We start from the raw sequence: 20,773 nt of genomic DNA, 5'->3' as shown, positions 1-20,773 counted from the left end.
TTAATTTGAATATCGAAGTTATGTATTTTCTGTTATTAAATTACTTTTCTTTTAGTTTAGCTTTGTAATTTTTACAAGACTTTTTATTTTGTTATTATTATTATTTTGTTTGCTTTTATTTATCTGTTTATTTATTTTATATTATCCATATCAGTCAACTTCCGGCAGACGGTTTATTTAACCAATGCTGTATGTAGTTTAGGCAATATGATTAAATGTATCAATTAAGGCCTTTGTTTCTGTAAATAAACTATTCTATTCTATTCATTCATTTGCAATAGTACAATTTTCTTGTACATCGGCGCTGCTAACCTAGTCCTGTTGCTCCAGATCCTTCCTCCACTGTGGCTGCTGCTTCACGCTGCATGATCTCCTAGAGTGGTTAAGCCATATTTTAAATCCTAAATAGTTCTAACAATGGTTGGAATCAGCTGTTCCTGAACGGTCTGATTTTGGGTCCGCTTCCGCCATACTAATTGAAAGAGTTTCTGGATGCTTCCGAGAGAGGCCTTCGTGAATTTGTTGAATGGTGGGGACTGGCCCGGGCTCGTTCGTTATGCCAAGATGGCGTGGAGGTTCAGGGGCGAGATGGTCGCATCGTCTATGGTGCACCTAAATACCTGTATATATCGTCAAACATTCGTTTCCTTTCTACCACATAACGTGGACATATCATTATTACATGTTTGAAATCCTCCTCCTCATTGCAATCTACGCAAAAGAGGAGAGGACCTTTTGTTGATCCTGTGTAGATACGATCCGCACACCGCGTGGTTCGCTCTCAGCCTGCTTATTGTCGTAACAACCCATTTATTAGTGACAGTTCCCTTAAACCATGGTTGTCTAGGTAACTGATCTGCCATAGTTTTATAGAATCTACCTTTATCACCATTATTGTAATCTGTCTGCCATTTTTGTAGTGCTGCTTTTGCAATTATACCCTTGATATCGGTGTGTGGTAATTTATAATTAGCCATTTCCCCACTATTGGTGGCTTCCTTTGCAAGTGTATCAACAATTTCATTCTCTTTTATACCACAATGACCCCTTACCCACAAAAAATTAATGCAGACTCCCTTCTCTTTAAAAATGGCAATAGTTTCTACAATCTCTGCGATAATGTGATTCATTCCTGTAAACTGGTTGTGTATATGTGATAATTTACACAACGCACTCTGGCTGTCACTAATAATGGTATATTTCTACCAGATTGTTTATTCTGAACTTACAATGACGTCTAATTGCAAATTGGTACAAATATATTTGAACAGGATGCAATAAATATGTAAATAAACTATTTTTTTCTTTAATATTAGTTTTAATTCAAGTATAAAGAACTTCACAACAATAATTGCTCAACAATTCTGAAAAGTGTAGCCTTTATTGTGGGTATTAATTTAATATAAAGTTCTGTGAGACATACAAAGTTCTGTGACATTTGAAGATATCTAAAACGTAATTTTAGTTTGAAAACAATTCTTAACAAGAAATTATGAAGAGAAATAAACATGAATCTGGCAGGTTTAAGTTAAAAGCAATTCTAATTATAACTCCTAATAATGAATTACAAAGTATACGGCATTGTTTATAAGTTAAAATACATTTCTCCTCTCCTTCCAGAAGTATGAACAATTTTTTCTTCTATTTTTTGGTTTTCCACATAACGTCACATTTCCATACTAAATTCCCCATCAAAACGTATGACTATTGAATACAATATGGCCTTCTAGATAAGCACAGGTCCAAAAATAAGAGGGGAACTAACCATATTCAATCCCCTTTGTTATGACCGATTTGCCCTGTGGCCACGCCCTTATAACTAATACAAGAGACTATACTTTATACGCAAAAGAATCTTCTTACTTCTATCCTTTAGCCAAATATTCAAGGATGAACAAAAATAGAATATTTATTTATATCACAAATATAATATTCATGTTTTTATTAATTCAATCATTAAATTTTTTTTTTTTAATCTTTTATTGGAATTTACCACTGCAAAAGGTTGTTGCAACAAGCAAATATGGTACCTGATAAAAAAAATACGTGAAAATCACGAGTGTAGAAGGCACCCAGTGGTGTCACTCCAGTAACGTGCTCTCACGATAAGAGTAGATCACGAGGCCATCTTCTCTTCAATCTCCTTAGGGGATCACCTAATGTGGAAGAAGATAGGTGTTCGATTAGAGGGTTAAGATGAGCTGCTGTAGAGGGAATGAAATTTGAGAAAACGAGTGTTAGCAAGATCTGTAATGAATGGAATTTTCAGGTCATTATGGATGGTGAGGTTAGATACATAGAACGGAGCGTTAAGAAGTTTTCGAAGTATTTTTGGACTGTAATGTCTGGAGGCGTGGAGAGTTGGAACGCTTAGTCAATCCCCATATTTCGATGCCGTATGACCAAATAGATAGCAGTAACAGTAGATATAAGAATCTTTTGTTATGTAGGTTGAGTTTAGATCGTTTGTCAAGTAGTCTGGCGAGAAGTTTTGTAGCGTTGGTTAGTTTCTTGTCTTTTCTAGTCTAGTATGGGGATTCCATGTCAACCGTTTGTCTAGGTGCAGTCCAAGGTAGCGTACTTTGTCCACAATTGGTATAGGAGTCTGGTTCAAGATGATGGTAGGTAGCATTTTCCGTTAATATTAGAGTTAATTTCCTGTTATTTTTCAGAGACAATATTTCCATCCATTGTTGCAGTATTTTTAACTTACTATGCAGAGGAGATAAAATGACTTATTACAATTGGAACATCATAATAAAGAAAGGAGATTGCCTCCGATAGAATGCGTTGCGGAGGCCAAATACAGAACTACTGAGTTAAAATAACGAAATCAAAAAATCTTTTTTTCTGCAACCATGTAGGGAAGTTCTCATTACTCAATTAAAATCAGCTGTATAATGCCCAACTTCCCACACTAGTGGGGAAAAATTCCCATTAGTGTCACTTTCCTCACTAGTGAGTGGAATAACTTTATTGTGCTTCCTTGATATAAGAAGTTTTGTTATTAACATAAATATTTTTTATAAAACTTTAATAAGCTTATTTAACGTAATTAAATAATTAAAAAACGAATATTAAAAAATAAAATAAAAATTGAAAGGAATTTAGAAATAAAAATAATATTTTAATAAATAATTAGATATTTTTAATTATAACAGTTAAAAAGGTTATAGTGTTACCTTATAGAAATTTAAAATGGATTCTAGTGATTCCTGTTTAGAAAACACTCCTCCATCAATAAAAGAAACAGCAGAAAATGTAATAAGTAATGTAAATACGTAAGTAATGTAAATAATTGTAATATAACAATAAATGTTTATAATAAATAAATTACTTTTTGTAGACTGTAAAAATGGAATTTTTAATTTTTTTAGTTAATAAATCTAATGGTTGCAGAAAAAATATAATATTTAACTCGAGTGTCAAGTATTTTCCTCACACTCGGCAATTTGCACTTGCACTCGCCTCGCTTCGCTCGCTCGTGCGTACAAACCCTGCCTCGCGTGAGGAAAAGTACTACTTTCCACACTTGTTAAATAAATAACTATTTTTTCACATAAATGTTACCAATTGGTAATTACTTCTTAACATGTAAGTACAGAATTCCCTTTTTAGAAAGAATGGGGCTTTTGGTTTGCGGATAAACTCGAGTCTTGACATCCTCATGCTATTCTATGCTGACGATCTTGTCGTTTTTGGAGATAGCCACTGCGATTTAAGGAAGAAATTAAAACTGTTGGAAATGTATTGCCTAGAAAATTGTTTAGAGGTAAATCTCGAAAAAACCAATATTGTTAAGTTTTATAAAGGAAGACCCAAAAAAGAAAGACACTTTTTATATAATGGCCGTCCTCTAGAAGTTAAACCAGAATATAATTATTTGGTGGTAAGATTTTCTTCCTCTGGGAGTTTCCATAAAGCGCTTGAGCAAGCTTTATCAAGAGGTAATGCAACTACGGGTGCAGTTTTAAGTACTTGCTCCAAAGCGAGGCTCATGGACTGGAACTCGAGAGAGAAATTATATCAAGCAGTCGTTATACCATCTATTCTATACGGAGCCCAGATTTGGGGACTTGCTCACATAGAAGCTTTAGAAAAATGTCACTTGAACTATTATTGAAAAGCCTTCTGCGTCTGCACACAAATACCTCGAATTATATTGTTCGTCTCGAGACCGGCTCAGTCCACATTAGTTGGTACGTGTTAAAGTATAGTTTACTATGGTACCTCAAATTACTTAATACTAGTAGCAATAGATACCCTAGAGCATGCCTAGATAAAATGTTGTCCTGCACGCAGGGAAGTGAAAATATTTGTTCCCGAAAGTCTGCTAAGTACAATTGGGTTGTACGATTGAAGGATTTATTAGATCAGTTTGATGAGTCTAGCCTGCTGGGAATATCTGACCCTGAAGTTTTCTCACGAATGATTTCTCCAACTTTGGAAAAATATAGACACTTTCTTGTGAATCAGGATTTGGATAGACTACATAGCTCCACTTGTAGTATTTTATACCCTCAAGTATTCAACCATAGCTCGATCCCGCAACAATATCTCCTTACTCAATTACCTATTTCATACACACGTTTATTTGCTCAACTTAGGACAATTAATAAATACACATTTTCATTAAAATTAAAAAATAGCGCTTACAGGATAGATTCAAACAGTAATTGCCTTTTATGTGGTAATGTTCTAAAAGAGGATTTGTACCACATTTTCATGGTTTGCCCAGCATATTTTAGTATCCGTGAAAAGTATCAGGACAGAGCTTCTTTCAGTTTACCTTTTGTGTTAACTCAATGCAGTAGAGATGTAATGAAAACTGTATTTTGTTATCTGTGTGAATGTTTCTCTTTAAGAGAGGAGTTAATAAGTTGAAAAATTGATTTATGTTTTTTACTTTATTTCTTTTTTAATTACTTTGGCTTTATTTATCTTTTTACTTATTTCCAAGGTCTTAAAAAATACCATGAAATACCACAAAGGAGCTACTCCTTAGACCTATTTCAATGACATATTCAAAGTGTTTCTTTCATTTTTTATTGTCCTTATGTTTGTATATATTTATATTAATTTATGCTGTACCCAACTGTTTTTGAGACAGGACGTGAGTCCTATAAATCAAATAAATAAATATTACTAATATTACATGTAAGTACAGCAGGTTTTTCAATGTACGAGTAAATACAAGTTTTTAGTTACCCCAAGTGTTTTTAGAATTGATCTTTCTGTGTTGAACGATCAACTTTACATTTTAAGGGAGTACATAACCCAATAACATCTGGGAAGATGTTTGGTGTTAGTGAAAGGAAGTGGGTACTCCAATAAGAAATAGAACCAGATGTTTCATTCACTTTTCAAAAATAAAATCTAAAGTATTGTCGTATATAGATTAAAATCCCAGATATGCCATATTGTTTTATTAGATTTTATAATGCGATAATATTTGCGGACAAAAACTATTCACTTTACCATTTCTGCACACAGAATAAAAAACCTTTCCAATTAAAGTCATTCCCCTTGTAAAACAATGCTTCTTGTTTCGTCATATTCCCATGTGGTTAAAATAAAAAACCCTTTTTTCCAATTACCTTCCAGTAAGTTCTTCTTAATAATGAAGTACTTAAAAGTACAAAGTAAAGTTAACTAACAAAGTAAAAACGAATTTACACGCTTGTCAGAACAAATACAAACTACAACGTTAAAGACATAAGAGGATATTGAAAGAATGGTTGTGAGGTAGTTTTGCGATTGGTGAGGCGACTAGCTGTACTTACAAAACCAACTTATGTACTTTTCAGGGACTTTAAAAAGCTTTCAGCTAATTGTAGGTGTACTTTCTTAGGAATACTGGGTATTATACGGCGAGGAGTGATAGATTTGTGTCTAGTCATGTTACTGAAATTTTTGCCTCTATTATTGTGGCATCTTACTTTATTTATTATAGTAAAGATATATTCTTAATAATGGCGAGTAGATATGCAAGAATGTAATACGAGGTGTGGCTATTAAATAACGAGACTATTGCTGTAATACATTTTATTTTAAATTTATACATATTTAGTTATCATCAACTTCAATATACACCCCTCCTCTATCCATACAACGCTCGTTGCGAATTTACCATTGTTCGAAACCGTGCTGGAAGTCTTTTTCTATGAGATCCTGCATGACGCGTGCCGCTTTTTCTTTCACAGCTTCAACGGACTGAAATCGTGTTCCTTTTAATGCAGATTTGACTTTGGGGGGACAGATAAAAGTCACGTGGGGCCAGGTCAGGCGAATAAGGCGGATGGCCAAAAACTGGGATGTTGTACTTGGCCAGAAACGTCGTCTTGACAGACAATGCAGTGTGAGCTGGCGCGTTGTCTTGATGGAGAACCCATGATTTGTTCTTCCACAAATCGAGTCGTTTTTTCCTTACTCTTTCACGGAGTTGAGCAAGCACGAATTATAATCGATATCATCTCCGACGTCTTCTCGGCCATCTTGGAAATCGGCTTGAACCACTCAAAAACTCGCGTACGTGATTAGTATTCATCGCCATAAACTTCTTTTAATAAAAGATAAGTTTCAGTAGCGGTTTCACCAAGTTTTGATGTGAAATTTCACGAAAATTCGTTGCTCTACTACATGTGTAGTATCATGTTTTCGGCAAAACGAAACTAACACCTCTTACACAAACGGTTTCGGTCAGACAGATTTCTCTACAAACACGTGAGACCGCTGCAATCGAAAGAGAAGGCTTTACGCTGCACAGCTGTCGGTCGTTACGATTTGGAGCATGCACAGTTCTTCTGTAGCAGCATCAGTCTCGTTATTTAATAGCCACACCTCGTATGAACAGTTCACTGGCAGCATTGCATTTGCCATTTTAACAAGGCTCTTCTCAGTAAGTTCAGGCTTTCAGCATTACAAAATTAGATATCCTTCCCATTAAATTTCAGCTACAAACAGTCGCAACAGTCGGAGCTAAAGTTTTATAATTTGTTTAAGGTAATCACAGCTATTGGTGTAAATAAGGAAAACAGATTTAGGGTGCACACCGCCACAAAACAAAGCAACCTGTCTAGGTTTTTTTTTTATTAGAAACACACATTCTTGTGGCATAAGATAGCACACAAAATAGTAAGTAAAGAATGCAATTCCAACATGTCAGATTATAATGTACAGCTTTCACTTGGTGCAAAACAGTTTCTTACCACGCGCGTGCTTCTCTCTGCTTCCAGGTGTGGAACTGGGTACCAGAAGATGAAATTCTTTTATATATCACCCGTTTGGTTGACAAGAGGTTAAACAAAATGCACTTGGAGAATTGCGGTATTTCTTCAGTTTTATTATACTAGTGACCACAGATTCTTTACAATAACATTGAAAAGTGTTGTTTATTTCACATTGTAAACAATATTTTACGTTTCTTACATTTTCTTTTATTGAAAGATAAAATTAAAGGGTACATTAAAAGCCAAAAAATGTTATTTATTTCACTGTTCTGTTCTCTAACTTTATTTATTTTCTAAAAATAAGCCTTTTGCCCTTTATTTTGTCAAGTCCACGAATGAAAAAACCCTAGTTAAAGGTAAGCGCATCAGAAGTAAGTACGAGGGTCGTTTGAAAAGTCCGTGCAAAGTCAGAGAGATAGCACTACTGGCGCGTATCGAGGTTATGTTTAGTTAGTAGCATCTCTTGGAAGAACACACACCAAGTTTCAGACAGATCGGTCTATTTCTTTGTGTTTGGCATTCGTTTGAATCGAGGAAGTCGAGTGATTTTCAAAAAATGGACGAAAAAGAATTTCGTGTGTTGATTAAACACTACTTTATGAAAGGCAAAACGCCTCAGGAGACTAAAGAGAAGCTTGATAAACATTATGGTGACTCTGCACCTTCGATTAGAACAGTTTATAAGTGGTTTCAAAATTTTCGGAGTCGCCATATGGGCACAAGTGACGCTGAACGTTCTGGACGCCCTGTTGAGGTTACTACTCCAGAAATCATTGATAAAATCCATGATATGGTGATGGATGACAGAAGAGTGAAGGTGCGTGAGATTGCTAGTGCTGTGGGCATCTCGAATGAACGGGTACATAATATTTTGCATCAACATTTAGACATGACAAAGCTATCCGCAAGATGGGTGCCGCGATTGCTCACGCTTGACCAAAAACGAAATCGTGTGAAGTGTTGCAAGGACGGTTTGCAGCTGTTCCAGAAGAATCCGCAGGACTTTAAGCGTCGTTTCGTCACTGTGGATGAAACATGGATACATCACTACCGAGCTGCAAGAAAAACGCCCACGATTGGCCCACAAAAAAGTCCTTTCCCATCACGACAACGCACCAGCTCACACCTCAGCAGTTGTGGTCGCAAAATTAATGGAAATAGGGTTCCAACTCGTTTCACATCCCCCCAATTCTCCAGACTTGGCTCCCTCGGACTACTATTTGTTCCCCAATATGAAGAAATGGCTGGCGGGAAAAAGATTTTATTCAAACGAGGAGGTAATTGCAGAAACGAATGGCTATTTTTCAGACTTGGACGAATCCTATTATTCGGAAGGGATCAACAAACTAGAGCAGCGTTGGACGAAGTGTATAAGCCTAAAAGGAGACTATGTTGAAAAATAAAAAAGGTTTACCCCCAAAAATTAAGTAGTTTTTATTTTTGCACGGACTTTTCAAACGACCCTCATATTTCCGTCAAATACAACTTTTTATGTGGAATTTTATGACTTTTTAAAGCGTGAACCGGCGCTATTTAAAAGAAATTAATTCCACTGAAAAGTATCAAAATTAATGTTATTTAAATTTTCAACTATGAGTAGAGGAGAAGGTGGTAATATGGGACAGTCTTTTTTTTACCTTGCATATTTTGAACATTACTGAATTTAAAATCTACTCTGAAGTAAAATCATAGACATAAGTTTATTTGTCTTTGTAAATTTGAAGTCCTGAGTGGATTACAGCAAGGAGTCTGGAGTTACACTGAAAAAGTCTGTGGTGGTGCCATATTGGGTTTTCAGAAAGTGTGGTCGTAATATGGAACACACATAATAATTATAGTTAGTGTTCTCGTTTCTCCATGAATTGTAAAAATAAGCCTTAAATATGCCACAAAACTATATTTTACACAATTTTCGTACATTAAGGATAAAAATTAGGGTGTAATCAGTTTTCTTAGAGAAATGTCAAGAAATCTTTGAAATGAAATTAGGCCCTTTGTAGTAGTACCCCGTAGAAAAAAAATAAAAAAATTATAAGAATCTAGTTTCGTCCTCAGTGCCACTTTTCACACAATTCGGCAGACGATTAACGAGGTTGTTATATACGAGGGTCGTTTGAAAAGTCCGTGCCAAGTCAGAGAGATAGCACTACTGGCGCGTATCGAGGTTATGTTTAGTTAGTAGCATCTCAGATTAGAACAGTTTATAAGTGGTTTGAAAATTTTCGGAGTGGCCATATGGGCACAAGTGACGCTGAACGTTCTGGACGCCCTGTTGAGGTTACTACTCCAGAAATCATTGATAAAATCCATGATATGGTGATGGATGACAGAAGAGTGAAGGTGCGTGAGATTGCTAGTGCTGTGGGCATCTCGAATGAACGGGTACATAATATTTTGCATCAACATTTGGACATGACAAAGCTATACGCAAGATGGGTGCCGCGATTGCTCACGCTTGACCAAAAACGAAATCGTGTGAAGTGTTGCAAGGACGGTTTGCAGCTGTTCCAGAACCAAAAGCAGAGGAAAATCAACCTTAAGAAAACTTTTTAGCATTGACAAAATCAACACGGTCCTCTCTTGGACAAAGCTGCCACTCGATTGACGGCGCTGCCTTCTGCAGCAGACAAAGCCTATCCCAAAGAGTAGTAAGGCACCAAAAACTAAGTAGATAGCACTAGTGGTTTCACAAAAACAGGGGTGTCCCAAATTCCAACCCCGTCCTGTATGTGCAATATCATTTTCTCCTGTATGTCATCTCCTGTATGTGCAATAATTAAGATTGTTAAAAATGTTAATGTATGCATTGTTGTATTGCACTATTTTCGTATAGTGAATATTATAAACTTGTGAATTTTATAAGGTAATTTTATATTTTCTTCGATATGTCCTTTAGTTTCCCCCAAAAAATATGGTCACCATATGCAGCTGATTGTCTGGTGATGGCCAGTGCCATCAGTATCTGGAGAACTTGTCTGTAGTGACAATGAGCTCAATTTTTGGCCCACCTTAATGTAGAAAAAAGTAAATATCGAACTTAAAAAGGGAGTAAAAAAATATACTTATGTAAATAAAAAGATACAACTTGTTTAACTGGATCAAGTAGATCTGTTAAAAACATATGTAAAAAAATTTTTAACACATGACTAAAATTTTACTCCATTTTTATAATTTAGAACTGGAACAGCGCTTTTCATGTTGTATATCACTCCAAGTTGGCATCAGCAAGCTTTACGCTAGACGAAGCTCGCCTACACAACTGTAGTTGACACTTGTAACTTCTTGGTACTGTCAACATTCTGTACCATATCGTCACCATAATTTACTGCTCATGCACATTGTTCATGTTGAGTGTCAGCCAGAATTCTCTTACTTGAATATTAGGAGATAATAATTAAATCTTAATTGTTTATGTATTATATATTTACATTGTGAAATGCTATCATTTTTGTCAGTGATTGACTACCATTAATTTTAGAACTTAGTTTTCAAAGGATAAATTTCTAGTTTTTACTTAACAATTTAAATGCTGTAAATTTAAAATAAGTTTGAAGAGAAGATTGTCCAATTAACAGGTTCTAGAATTATTGGATACATTCTGCAGCAATTACTACCCCTAGTAACTCTAGCCTAAAAAACCAGTTTTAATATTCAGGAACTATCCAAGTATAATAAATGACGCTTATCTGAACTTGAATGAATACTGAAAATGCTATAACATCTTTACAAAATGTAGGGGCTCCCTTTTTATTGGCGGGCATGTCAATAATTCGTTATTATTGTTTAGGCTTGGCTAGAGATTTTTTCTGCCCTACAAAAAGGCCTTTGTAGGCAACAAAAATTCCGTACATGCTCAATTCTTAAAGTTTTAATCAAAAGCAAATACGTTCTTAGAACATTCCATAGATCAGTGATGGTGAACCTATGACCCGCGAGTCATACACTGACCCGCGCAAGCTTTTTCACTGACCCACAATGGCTAGGCAACCATTTGTTTTTTTAATTTTTTATAACTCATATTTTGTTTATTAAAAAAAAAATCGACAACCCAAAGCAAATAACCATATTTAGATTTTTCTTTAGATAAAACAAACTTTTGTAAGGTTTTGTTCAGTTATGTTTGTAAAAAGAGACTTCCATAGCAACTTGTATCGTCCCGTTTTACCCGTTAAGTCAACTGAATTTTAAAGATGTTTAGTTTTGAAAATATTCAGATTAAAATTTTTAAACTTAACTCTAGTGCAAATGGGCATTAGTGACCCAAGAGCTAGTACTGAAAAAAAAAATGAACAAAATTTGACCCACGTCTCAAAAAGGTTCGCCATCCCTGCCGTAGATGAACCCTCCTAGCCATAAAGATGTAATTCTTTTGAGCAAATAAAGTGATTGTTTGATTGATTGATACTGAATGAAACTAAGATCGAATGGTTCGATTTAATAGAATATGAAATAGAGTTAAGCTTAGATGAAAGTTATCTGGATTTTACAGAAATAATTCAGACCAGGTTCTGTAGATCTTTAATGCTAACAGAAGTCTAAAAATTGTGACTCGGTTTCAGCAATCTCTTTTAATCTTTTACCCACTGTTGTGACCAGCACGGAACTCCATCATTGTTTTTGCACTGCATCTTTTCTCGTGATCCCACCGAAGAATTTCTTTCTCTAAGTTATTCCTCCTGAAAATTTCCAATCATTGCTTGGAAAAAAAAGAGTCTACTCTAGTATACTTATCCCAGAAAGTGAGCAGAATTCATTAGAGAAGTGGTTTCTGATGGCAGAGCGTTTACACGCGAATGTTATTTATTTATCTAGAAGCTCCTGGTTATTTTCAAAAGGATTCTTTTCAATGAAACAATAAATTCTTAAGTAAACAACAATTTGAATCATCCAATTTGCATACCAGTTTAGCGCTCCATCGTTTAATAAAAATTTACGTAATATGTATTATAAAATTTTATAAAAGCCGTATATAAATAGTAGTTCTAGTTTACTGTAAATAACTGTTTAAAAGTACAATGATAAACACTGAGATAAAATGTTATAAGCGCTCCATTTCGGCTGGCATTGTATAAGCCCCGAACACTACAGAAAGTAACGCCACTACATTATAGTACACCAAGTGGCCCTTCTAAGGAAATTACGGTATTACATAAGGACTTTGCTTTACTTTTAGTACTTAATACTGTTCGCATCCTAGGTAAATGGTCTGCCTATAATATTTCACCATCCAAACATTACATTAAGTGGGGCTTGCATACACTCTTGTTTTCCATAGAATATAACCTAACTTCCTGACCAGCTCCAGTTCTGCCACCACACTACCTAAACATTTCATTTTATTAATTAATTCCTTAACGTAATTAGTACGGTTAAGGTAACTTAATTATCTCTTTACCTTTGTGAACGTGGCAGCCTGAAGTTTAAAGGTTTTAATTTTTTAATGGGCTTCCCCGTCTCCTATAATTCCCATCAACTTAGAATAACGTATTTCTCTTTATCAAGTAGAAAGAAAAATGGACGAATAAGATAATTAATGAAATTAAGTACATTAAAATTGAAATAGTAATAAACAAGAAAAAGCCTTTACCACATACTTTTTTACCATTTTATTGATCTTCGCTGTGGGTTAGCTTTTGTTAGAAAGTTAAGACGCTGATCTTCCACTGCAATATCCAATATAGTGAGATAGTTTCAACTTTGGGGCTATAAGGATAATTGAAGGCCTACTAACCGGGCCACTGCAGGCTCAGAAAACGCATGCATCCCGTGGGCCTGGCAAATGATAGCCTTTGTAGGTTCTGTCAGGAAGAGGAGGACACGGCACTGCACGTGTTGTGTCAGTGTGAGGGGCTTATCTGGCTAAGGATGTTACTTCTCGGGGAGGAAAAACCAAGGCCTTGTGAGCTTTACCCAAGAGTCGCTCTCCAGAATTATCTGATTAAACGGACAGGTCTGGAGGGCGAGCTCTAAAGTTAGGGAGCCACAATAGATCCAAAGGGGTCGCAGTGGCGTAGGCCTTAAGGGCCGCCCTATTAAAATCTTATCTTATTTTAGTTTCAACATTTTTTCTTTGATAATATAACAATTTGTAATTCTGTGTGTATTTCACCTCACGATTAAAAAATGACACCTCATTCCTCGAAATGAGGTTCATCATATTCAATAACTTAAACCCAAATCTGGACATACTGAACTTTAAGGATCATCCAATGCTTCCAATATCTACAAATTCCAATCTTTTCAATCAAAAAATATTCCGTCGAATCGCTTTGCACCAAGATCTTCTTGTTTCTCTGTGTTTCTGAAGCTGCTGAATCCAGCCACGCTAAGTTCCTAGCCTCAGTTTCCTCACATCCTAACTTTCCAATGGAACTACAGCGTTAGAGAAAATATTCAGGGTAAGCTAACAAGAAATTGGCAAAAATTATAGCAGAATTTCAGTGAAATGTAGCAATCAGGACTAAGAAATGTAGGAAACCGTTTATTCCAGAATGGTTTACAAATTGATAAAAGACCAGGGACGTTGAAGAAGAGCAAGGATTACTTGAACGGAAGGTAAGGCGCCACGATAGCCGAGCGATTAGACGCGAGGCTCGCAAAGTACAAGAAATATTATGGTACTGGGTTCGATTCCCGGTCTAGGCCTTAGATTTTATTTACTGGTTAATTTACAGTAAAGTATGTTTGCTAGTCCCCTCCGTCCACGACACCTAATTTGTTAGTTTTAAAGTCCGCCAGAAAAATATAAGCATTACTCTACTTTTACTAGAGTAGAAGATCTGATTCGCAAAATATTTCGCAAGAATGACAAGAACTGGCATTAGTTAAACTAATCGCTGCTAGAATTAAATTGTTTCTGACGTTTTAAAATTTTCGTGGAAATTTCATTTTTTTCTTTAAACTTAACTGCACCACGTGTTAACTGCATAATCCTATCTCTATCATATGAAATATTACACCGAAATTGTTATTTCACCCTTACAGGTAACTAACTACCTGCTAATTATTTATTTGCTTCACAAATTAATCAAATGTAAATCTCTAAAAATAATTTACTATCACACTGAAGTTTCTTTAAATTAATCAGTAAATTTAACGTTTAGCTATATTATGAATTACCTTTATTCTGCTTCGTTTGTAATTAATTTGAAAATCATTGTATAATACAATATTAATCATTAATAATATTATTCAATAATTATTTCATTATTTCTAACATTATTTATATTCAGAAAATACTTTTAATTTAGTTAATTGCTACACCAGGTTTAATAAAGTATCTTGTTTCATTTATTTGAACAAAGTTTAAGATGCATTAAGACAAGAATAACTAAACTAATAAAACATAATATTCAAATTTAAAAAATTCAAATATGTACGAGGGTCGTTTGAAAAGTCCGTGCAAAGTCAGAGAGATAGCACTACTGGCGCGTATCGAGGTTATGTTTAGTTAGTGGCATCTCTTGGAAGAACACACACCAAGTTTCAGCCAGATCGGTCTATTTCTTTGTGTTTGGCATTCGTTTGAATCGAGGAAGTCGAGTGATTTTCAAAAAATGGACGAAAAAGAATTTCGTGTGTTGATTAAACACTACTTTATGAAAGGCAAAACGCCTCAGGAGACTAAAGAGAAGCTTGATAAACATTATGGTGACTCTGCACCTTCGATTAGAACAGTTTATAAGTGGTTTCAAAATTTTCGGAGTGGCCATATGGGCACAAGTGACGCTGAACGTTCTGGACGTCCTGTTGAGGTTACTACTCCAGAAATCATTGATAAAATCCATGATATGGTGATGGATGACAGAAGAGTGAAGGTGCGTGAGATTGCTAGTGCTGTGGGCATCTCGAATGAACGGGTACATAATATTTTGCATCAACATTTGGACAGGACAAAGCTATCCGCAAGATGGGTGCCGCGATTGCCCACGCTTGACCAAAAACGAAATCGTGTGAAGTGTTGCAAGGACGGTTTGCAGCTGTTCCAGAAGAATCCAGGACTTTAAGCGTCGTTTCGTCACTGTGGATGAAACATGGATACATCACTACACTCCTGAGACCAAAGAACAATCTAAACAATGGGTTACCAAGGGGGAATCTGCGCCAAAAAAGGCGAAGACCGTTCCTTCGGCCGGAAAGATTATGGCGACTGTCTTTTGGGATTCGCAAAGGAATAATCCTCATTGACTATCTGGAAAAGGGTAAAACTATTACAGGTGCATATTATTCATCGTTATTAGACCGTTTGAAAACCGAGCTGCAAGAAAAACGCCTACGATTGGCCCACAAAAAAGTCCTTTTCCATCACGACAACGCACCAGCTCACACCTCAGCAGTTGTGGTCGCAAAATTAATGGAAATAGGGTTTCAACTCGTTTCGCATCCCCCCTATTCTCCAGACTTGGCTCCCTCGGACTACTATTTGTTCCCCAATATGAAGAAATGGCTGGCGGGAAAAAGATTTTATTCAAACGAGGAGGTGATTGCAGAAACGAATGGCTATTTTTCAGACTTGGACAAATCCTATTATTCGGAAGGGATCAACAAACTAGAGCAGCGTTGGACGAAGTGTATAAGCCTAAAAGGAGACTATGTTGAAAAATAAAAAAGGTTTACCCCAAAAAATTAAGTAGTTTTTATTTTTGCACGGACTTTTTAAACGACCCTCGTATTTATTTGTTAATAGAAGCAATGTTTTAATGAATAAATACAAAATAACAAAACCTTTTTTCTAGCTTACAGTTTGAAGTAATCAATTGGTAAGACTGTATTATAAATGTTGAATTGTAAAAGGTTTATAGTAATTGTTGAATTGAGGGCTCACAGTAATTAACATTGTTTAAAACATTCATTAATGTTTTCCGATTCAAAATATAATTAAGAAAGTAACTCTTGAAATCATGCTGTCTCAACGAAGACAAAACAATTACTAATTGGATTATTAAAGTTCAAAAGTTTACCAAACTCACTTTATTCTGCCCTAGTTTCGCTCATTGCCGCAAGAGGAAGGGTTTTATCACGGCTTTATTTTAACTCCTCCATCTTTGTATTAAATTCTGTTCGTTGCAGAATAAAATACGCCAAGAAAATAAATGAATTTCTTAGGGATATTACCACACAGTCAACTTAAACGACAAGAAATGAGCGTACAATGCAGATAGCTGAAGTGGCTGTTAGATAATAAAGTACGACTATAACTTGCAGAACAAACGGCAATTTTATAATAGTTTATTTAGACCAGGGGTGAGCAACCTTTTTAATCAATGGGCCAATTTAAATTTAAATTTTTTTTGGCGGGCCGCACATAGATTAACTCTTATTAATAATTTACGAAACTTCGTAAGAAACGCATCGCGTCCGTATTGCATGTTTGAACAAGTCACCGACAAGTGTGTATCTCGTCACAAAAAAAATCGCGCAGACGCGGCGCGTTCGTATTGCATGTTTAAAAACCTCGTCGACAAGTAACCCGCCATAAAAAAAATATTTCGGTTTAGTATGTACTACCATTTTATTATAATTTATTTTATAACAATATATTGATGGGAGAAAGTCGATAAAATAAATTCAATTTCAGAAATGCTTGGTGGGCCGCGTGTTGCTCATCCTTGATTTAGACTATTATCGAGCTCAAGCATCGAACTATAGGATTCTGCTAAGCGGCGTAAGCTCCTAAGAATTCCAAAGCTTACATTCGAAAATTCTCCGCACAATTGTCAATGCTTCCTTTTTTGTATCCAACCTAAGCTCAAAGATGGTCTAAATATTCCTTTCCTGACGAAGAGCTTGTTGGTTTAGTGCAGTGATGGTGAACCTATGACCCGCGGGTCAGATACTGACCCGCGCAAGCTTTTTCACTGACCCACAATTGCTAGGCAACCAATTGTTTTGTTTGTTTACGCTGGTTGATTTAGATTTTCTAATTGTGTGGATAATTTATATTCTATCTGTATTTTTTCTATCACTCATTGACACTAAAGCAATTTAAATGATATCTATAACCTTTAGTTTGATCATTACAGTTCTAAAACGCAAATGACGACAAATGCTTTTGCAGTATTTGAAATAAAGCAAAAGTGTTAAAATCAAATAAAATGTATAATTTTACTCATATTTTGTTTGTTCAAAAAAATCGACAACCCAAAGCAAATAACCATATTTAGATTTTTCTTCAGATAAAACAAACTTTTGTAAGGTTTTGTTCTGTTATGTTTGTAAAAAAAAGAGACTTCCATAGCACTTGTTTCGTCCCGTTTTACCCGTTAAGCCAACTGAATTTTAAAGATGTTTAGTTTTGAAAATATTCAGTTTAAAATTTTTAAACTTAACTCTTGTGCAAATGGGCATTAGTGACCCAAGAGTTAGTACCAAAAAAAAAATGAACAAAATTTGACCAACCTCTCAAAAAGGTTCGCCATCCCTGGTCTATTGGTTATGAAACGTAGCAGTGGTAGATCCCTAGTTCGAATCCTCCAATAACCTACTTTTTATTTGTTAGAAAAAATTGTTTACAGTAAAGTTTGAGATTCCGCCCCATTCACGATTCCTAATTGGTGGAAGTTAAGCCTCGCCTGAAAAAATGATAGACGATTACTTTACTTTTACTTTATTATATTCCTGATCGACATAACCTCAATCAGCTGTTAAAAAAAAAATCCACAACACCTTGCCTGCACATCCGAATCTTCTAGTCTGTCGTCTCTCTTCCTGAGTAACTCCTGACGATCCTCTTAGACGTCTTAAGTGCGAATTGGCCTCCTGATTTGCTCGAATAAATATATGGGACTAAAGCTATCAAATCTCTTAAGCAGGGAACTAACTGGGATTAATTATTTACTGCTGTATTACGTATGGCAAACTTTTGCAGTTGTTTTAATCAAATAAATTTGTTTAAAAAAAAACGCAATGTAGAGGAGAAGGTGGTAATTTGGGACGTGGTTGGAATTTGCTAAAACGTTTTCTTAAGGTTGATTTTCCTCTGCTTTTGGTTAATACCGAGGAAAGTTAGAATAGTTTCCCTTAGACATTAAAATTGTAGAAAGTAGAGAGTTTTAATTGCCAGTATTATGGATTTCAAATATGAATGTATATTGGAAAAAATCTGAGGTTACATTGTACGCGGTGTATGGTAGTATTATGGAACAGCCTTGTCCCATATAACAACCTCGTTAATCGTCTGCCAAAGGAGTGTGAAAAGTGGCACTGAGGACGAAACTAGTGTCTTATAATTTTTTTTTTTTTACAGGGTACTATAAAGGGCCTAAAAAGATATGCCTAGAACAAAATTAGGACCATCGCTGAAAGGCAAACGTAAAAATTGGGATGAAAAGGACATGGTTGATGCTAGAAAACTGTAAAGGAGAAAAAACTTGGTATTCGAGAAGCTGCACTTCAATTCAGGGTCCCAAAGTCAAAATTGAATCGCCTATTATCAAAACAAACAGATTCTGAAGACGATTCTGATGTTTCAGTTTCACCAGATGAATCGGATTTGTCCACTCCACCCCAAAATTCCACACCAGATAATGAAGATGCGGATTGCATTTTTTTTGCGGAGAAAACGTTCAGGAACTCAAAACCCGGAGAAATGTGGATTGAGTGAATTGTTTGTTCTCGTTGAGCTCATATGGAATGCACTGTCCACCTATCATATCTTGACCTTTCTCTAAGAAAACTGATTACCCCCTAATTTTTATCCTTTATGTACGATAATTGTGTAAAATATAGTTTTGTGGCCATATTTAAGGCTTATTTTTACAATTCATGGAGAAACAAGAACATTAACTATAATTATTATGTGTGTCCCCATATTACGACCACACTTTCTGAAAACCCAATATGGCACCACGACAGACTTTTTCAGTGTAACTCCAGACTCCATGCTGTGATCCACTCAGGACTTCAAATTTACAAAGACAAATAAACGTATGTCTATGATTTTACTTCAGAGTAGATTTTAAATTCAGTAGTGTTGAAAATATGCTAGGTAAAACAAGACTGTCCCATATTACCACCTTCTCCTCTACGTGGATACGTAATGGCTGAACAGAAATAAGTGTATCTATTATTCTAATTTAAAACGCTTCAAATTTAAAACAAAAAAATATATGAAACAAGCGGAATAAATTCAATATACAACTTGATTCGAGTTTTAATGAAAAATTTTCTTTCTTAAATGAATAACACTAACAATGTCGCTTCACTATCCAGCTTGACGAAATTGCTAGAAGATTAAACACGAAATCTTGTTAGAAAATCCGTACATGAAACTTCAATTAATGCTTTAATAGTATAAAGCGTTTACAATCAAATCACATGAAAATAGGGCAGATGTAACATATATAGGTTTGTCTATTGATCCAGCAGGCTGGGGCCAATAAAATGAGCTTGGTAAAGGGGAACAGACGCGCCATAGAATATTTGAAAATTGTCACATGTTTTCCATTCTTCAATTAACAAAATAAAAAACAGAAGCTAAACAATCAATCATTATCATTCAACTTTTTTGGCCATTGGATTTCAAATATTCTGCTTCGGTTTGGTCATTTAGGTCAGATTGAAAGTGGCAATGTGGCGTTATTCTTTCTGGCAATAATAATTAAAACTAATCCAGCTTATCAACTGATTTTTCATTCAATCATTATTATTTTTTTTCCAAATAACTTACTTTTCTTTGGCTAGAGAATAACTGGAAACATTTTTAGTTTAAATCTTTGAACTTTCACTGTTTATTCACTTTATGATTTGCTACAGATTTTGTTATATTTACGAGGGTCGTTTGAAAAGTCCGTGCAAAGTCAGAGAGATAGCACTACTGGCGCGTATCGAGGTTATGTTTAGTTAGTAGCATCTCTTGGAAGAACACACACCAAGTTTCAGACAGATCGGTCTATTTCTTTGTGTTTGGCATTCGTTTGAATCGAGGAAGTCGAGTGATTTTCAAAAAATGGACGAAAAAGAATTTCGTGTGTTGATTAAACACTACTTTATGAAAGGCAAAACGCCTCAGGAGACTAAAGAGAAGCTTGATAAACATTATGGTGACTCTGCACCTTCGATTAGAACAGTTTATAAGTGGTTTCAAAATTTTCGGAGTCGCCATATGGGCACAAGTGACGCTGAACGTTCTGGACGCCCTGTTGAGGTTACTACTCCAGAAATCATTGATAAAATCCATGATATGGTGATGGATGACAGAAGAGTGAAGGTGCGTGAGATTGCTAGTGCTGTGGGCATCTCGAATGAACGGGTACATAATATTTTGCATCAACATTTGGACATGACAAAGCTATCCGCAAGATGGGTGCCGCGATTGCTCACGCTTGACCAAAAACGAAATCGTGTGAAGTGTTGCAAGAACGGTTTGCAGCTGTTCCAGAAGAATCCGCAGGACTTTAAGCGTCGTTTCGTCACTGTGGATGAAACATGGATACATCACTACACTCCTGAGACCAAAGAACAATCTAAACAATGGGTTACCAAGGGGGAATCTGCGCCAGAAAAGGCGAAGACCGTTCCTTCGGCCGGAAAGATTATGGCGACTG

This window comes from Rhodnius prolixus, unplaced genomic scaffold (assembly GCF_049639745.1).
Source record: "Rhodnius prolixus isolate KJV_2025 unplaced genomic scaffold, Rpr scaffold_9, whole genome shotgun sequence".
Classification (NCBI taxonomy): domain Eukaryota; kingdom Metazoa; phylum Arthropoda; class Insecta; order Hemiptera; family Reduviidae; genus Rhodnius; species Rhodnius prolixus.
The sequence above is the reverse complement of the archived record's forward strand: the minus strand, read 5'-3'. Positions refer to the sequence as shown.